The sequence below is a fragment of the Quercus suber genome, unplaced genomic scaffold (assembly GCF_002906115.3).
Source record: "Quercus suber isolate HL8 unplaced genomic scaffold, Cork oak 2.0 scaffold_1263, whole genome shotgun sequence".
NCBI classification, from domain to species: Eukaryota; Viridiplantae; Streptophyta; class Magnoliopsida; order Fagales; family Fagaceae; genus Quercus; species Quercus suber.
The window spans coordinates 36069-41519 of NW_027070655.1; the positions used below are offsets into that span (position 1 = coordinate 36069).

The window sequence follows — 5451 nt, forward strand, 5'->3', positions numbered from 1 at the left end:
GGCAGTATTTACTTGAGCACAATTTGCTTATTTGAGCCAGATTTTAAGGGGATGAATTAATAAAATATAATATATGCATAATACGTTATTCTTATTTAAGCTAGGTGTATTTCACAAGGATATTTCTTTACTTATTTGAGTTATATATATTTCATGGAACCAAATTAATAAAAAGAACACAATTTGCTTATTTGAGTTAGATTTAAGGAGAAGAATTAATAAGAACAAAATTTGCTAATATGATCGAGGTTTTAGGATGCAGAATTAAAAAAAAAAAATTTGCACATAACAACTTGGAGATAATGAATCCACAAACTGTCTTTATTTATTTATTTATTTTTTCTTTTGGCTAACAAAATAAGTGGAAGAATTAGAACCTAGCTAGGTTCTTATCATGGGGGAGAAGAAGGCAATTCCATTGAGCTGCGAGGCTCATGGTGATTGAATTTTATTTATGATGATTATTAAGTCTGTTGCAAAATAAAGCTCATTATTTTGCGAACAGATTTTGAAATTTAATACATGGGACAATATCGACTATGCACCCCTTCAATTTGTAGGACAGGAAATGGTGGTATTACTGCAGAGATGAAGGGTGCAGCCTGGGTTAATGCAGCAGTTGCAGCCATTATATAGCTTTTCGTCTGAAGACCCACAAGTCATATACTCCATACAAAAGCAAGATTCTGGGCATCCATCTGTCTGCGCAGTCGCAACTTTTGGATTGAGAACTCCCAGCAGAAATGCTCCTAACAACATAATCAAATAAAAAAAAATTCAGAATATATGTATGAATAACAACTGACCATATATTTTGGTCTCTATTTATACCAAACAGGTTTTATATTTTTATATTTTATTTTTTAAATTCGATAATTATAATGAGAGAGAGTGAATTTGTACCTGAATATCTAAATTGAAAACACTAACAAATATCATTTGAGTAACAAGACTCTTAACCACTATATACAAATTGGCAACTATAAGAAAGTAAAAAAGATCAATAATTCGTTCAACGCGCACAAATCTGAGTTACGTTAAAGTTGCTTTTAGTGAAACTAATAAAATGTCATAAGGCAGTAGTGGTATACTATTACCAAATACAAGTGGAGAAAACATAAATAAATAAATAAATCAATGGCCTTTGAATCAGAAGGCACTTTTTAAGAAAGAAAGAGTTCAAATAAAAAGAAGAATGGTGTGGAAGCGTACCACACAGTAGGAGAATCATAACATTAACATGAATTTTGTTGATGGCCATATTGGTTTTTTCTTAAAGGTTTTAGGGAGTAGATATCGCATACTTATACTACAACGCTGATAACAATGATGACGACCATGATGATGGAAACGAAGCAGCAACACATTCAACTGTTAGACTTAGCTGTTTTTGTGGGCAAACATGATTCCATCTGTGGTTTGAACATTCAACTTTCTATTATTGTTTGCGCACACGGAACTAATTCTTAAGCACAGTAATTTAAGACTTAGGATGTATGAATTCAGCAAGCCATGTCCATCGCTGCGGCAAAGTGATACATTAGTCCACACACGCACATTATTAGATATTATACATATACAGAGAGTTTGAGATGTTCAAACTTTATCCAAAAATAAATTATACTAAAATAATGTAGTTACCGAGTTGTCAAGTTTTGGGCATCAGATAGACACAGACTTTTAAGAAATACTTGGGCACAGAGCAACTGGTGAGGGGTGAGCAGACAAATGGCGGTAGTTTTTGTTAGGAGATATGTCTTTGGCAAGCTGCAAATATAACATATATAAACACTAAAAAACATAAGCAATGGATTAGAACTCAATTCAATGGGATTAACCTTAAAAAATACAAAATATTGGTACGTAGGAATCTATCATAAAAAAATGATGATGCATTTTGTTTATATTGTTACTTATTTAGGCAAGATGTTGGTTTTTTTTTTTAATAGGAAGATTTTGGTAATTGAATGAGAGATTAGTAGTTTAATGATTACTTGGTTGTGTACATTAAAAAAGATGTAGCTAATAGCATTAATAATGAAGCTATCATACAATAATTTCAAATTATGAAAAGCTCATCGAAGGAAATTTAAAACTTTATGTATTTGAGCTTTTTTTTTTTTTTTTTTTTTATGTTAATATATTTAAGTTTTGTTTTTATTAAATTTTTGTTTAATTTAAATTTCCTAATAATCATCTTGAAAAAAAAATTCCTGGAATCGCCATTGAATTGAGTTCTAATCCATTGCTTATGTTTNAAATCATGGCTAAAACCTCTTTGTAAATATATATATATATATATATATACTTTTTTTCCCTTGATCATTAGGATAAAAAGATGAGATCTTTTCTCATAGCCATGGTGTAGGATCTAAAAAAGCATTATTCAAATAAGTACAAATTTGCTTAAAAGATGAATTTTGTAATAAAAGTGATTTCTATATAAGAATTTTGTCCATAGTGCTAATAAATGAATAGAGGGTAAACTAGAAGTTCATTCAATGTATTCAACTTAGGCATTAAATCATTACATTCATGTTCAATAAAGTATTAGGGCATTTTTTTAGTGTATATGCGTATGTATAAGATGTACCACATAAATCCAATAAATTAAGCTAAAGACAAGCAAGTATTAACTGACTAGTTATAGGAAAATATGCAATTTAAAAAAAAAAAATAGTGATTTTAAAATATATCTTTTGAAAAAACAATTTAAAATATCATAATTAAACATTTGATTTGGGCTTTTAGGCTAATTTGTTTATTTGGACAATTTTTGAAAAATGCTACGTCTACAATATTTTCACAACAAATTCAAGGTGACAGTTGTTACTAGTTCTGATTTGCCTATCACTGAAATTGTTTTTTTGGTCCATCGATAACAACTACTACTTAGAATTTGTTATAAAAGTATTATGAAAATGTTATGAACATAATATTCGTCGCAATATATATTTTGGTTCAATCTTCAATGGACCAAAATTTTAGGGAGGTCAAATTTTATTTTTAATGGGCTTAAATTTTTATTTAAAATGTTCAAGTTTATTTTTAGGGTGGTTAAGTTTTTTTTCTAGGGTGGTCAACAACACATTTTAATTGAATTTTTTTTTTTAAGGTATAAAAATTATTTTTCCCAAGTTCAGGGTGGTCTTGTGACCACCCTAAAGTATATATAGCGCAGCCCTTGACCAATTATATTATTTTAATTACTTATTCTTGTCATTAGTATCCAAATATAAGATTTCACGACTAAGCCAACTTATCGGTGATGCATGAATATTCCAACAATATTTAACTCAAAATCTTTCACAAACTATAGTTAGAGTTTAGTCAAACAAATCTTTTCAGATTTTATAATATTCTAAAACTGTTAATAATTAAAGAATTAATGTGTTGATTACTTCGAACATCAAAGGATTAGAGTGTCATTTCCCTTATATTTTGAGGCAACGTGTTATCTAAAACTTCAAGGGAGGATTTTATAATTTACCCAACTAAATAATGTAGGCCTTTTCTATTCATAATGTTTGATTGTTTGAGGTCTTTGTGCTAAATGATTTCGTCGATGCTAGTTGGTCATGGCATGGTGACCTACATCAGCCAAATCCACTCACATCTCAGCCCCTAATGTGAGGTGAAGAAATTTTTTATTTATTTTATTTTATAAAAAATATCAACCAATTTTGAGATTTTACAAACTGACACTTACTGCAAACATTTCATAAAACTATGCTGGGTTTGTATAAATGTAATAGTTAAATCTGCGACTTCTCATATTATAACTTATTAATTTACGAAATATTTCATTAAAAAAAAAAAGATTTCCGTCCACTAGGTGTGTGCATAGTTCAGTTGGTTTGGTTTTTACCCAAAATTTTCATCGAACTTATAGGGTCGGTTTTCCAACCAACATCGTTGTAGACCGCCTAAAGTCAAACTTATGACTTGCAGTGGTGCGGATTTTCTCCATTGGGGTGGTGTAGGGCAATCAGTTTCAAACCACAAATCAAAAACTCACTTAACCAACCCACAAATCAAAGACTTTATAAACACCATATTTTACAACTTACATTTAATTGATATTAATGCAAAACAATAATTTTGCATTGAGAGCATAATCATAATTTTAACAGTTAGATCTTTAAATTTGTGGTACAAAACAAATCTTGACATCTAATGATTACAATGATATGTCACAGGCCTCAATCGGACCACCCGATCAAAAGTTATCATCAAAATAATATTCAACAATCGTGATGTGCACACACAATGGGCCATGATCATGTTTGATTTTAAACATTTAATTTTGATTGATTCTACCAAGAATTAATTTAAAATTAAGTAAGTGTAAAAATTTTATCAGATTGCATTTTCGGAGATATAATGTACTGTCCCTTCTCTCCATTAACAATTATTATAATTAATAAATAAATAAAAACAAGAAAGAAAAAGAAAAAGAAAAAAAGACATACATTGGTTTTGCATTCATTCTTTGTAATTGTCACTAGATTTTGTGCATAATTTTCTTATTTCATCTAAATTTTAAGGAGCTGAATTAGTAAAAATAATACAATTTGCTTAGTTGAGCTAGATTTTAAGGATATGAATTAATTTTGATGAATAAAAGAGTCAGATCACCTTTGTTGTGGATAAATTATTAAGCTTGTGGGAGTAATGTTGAAATGGTCTTCCCAACTAATGAAATAATGCCACTTATGCAAATGTGTGAATCATGTTCCTAATCATCACAAGAAATAAAAAATAAAAAATATTTGGTGATGTCACACTTGCATGAAGAATAATGTTTCATTGATTGGGAGGACTACTTCAACGGTCTTCCTGTGGACCTAATAATTTTTCATTGCCGGGATCAAACCTGGGTCACTTGCATAGGAGACAAACTAGAATAAATGAGAAGAAACAATTTGTTAATTTGATCTAGGTCTTAAGCTGAATTAATAAAAAGAACACAACTGCACATTAGTGGGAGACAATGAATTCTCAGAGTCTTTTTATTTATTTCAAACACAATAAGTGGGGATGAAGGAATTAGAACCTGTAGGTTCCAATCATGGAGAGAATACATTGAGCAGAGCAATGCTCATAGTTATTTATTTTTATTTTGTTATTATGACAATTATTAAGTCTGTTGCAAAATAAATCTCATTATTTGCAAACAGTGAATTTGAAATTTATTACATGGAACATCGACCACCCCTTCAAGTTGTAGGACAGTAAACTGTGGAATTATCGCACAGATGAATGGTGCAGCCTGGGTTACCGCAGCAGCTGCAGCCATCATATGGCGTATTGTCTGGCCCACAAGTCATATTAACTACGCACGGGCATTCTATCGTTGGGCAAGAAGCTTGCGCAGTCACAACTTTTGGATTGAGAACTCCCACCATAAATGCACCTAACAATATATGGTAATAAAAAAAAAAAAAAAAA

At 30.2% G+C, this 5451-nt stretch overlaps 1 long non-coding RNA gene across 1 annotated transcript; it reads right to left on the minus strand.

Moving 5' to 3' along the window:
• Nucleotides 1–300: 300 nt before the first annotated feature.
• On the minus strand, nt 301–1326 carry LOC112028434 (uncharacterized). Its single transcript, XR_002884627.2, has 2 exons — nt 1213–1326; nt 301–749 (listed from the first exon to the last, which is right to left on the minus strand). It is a non-coding gene; the product is annotated as an uncharacterized LOC112028434 (long non-coding RNA).
• Between the last annotated feature and the right edge of the window lie 4125 nt (nt 1327–5451).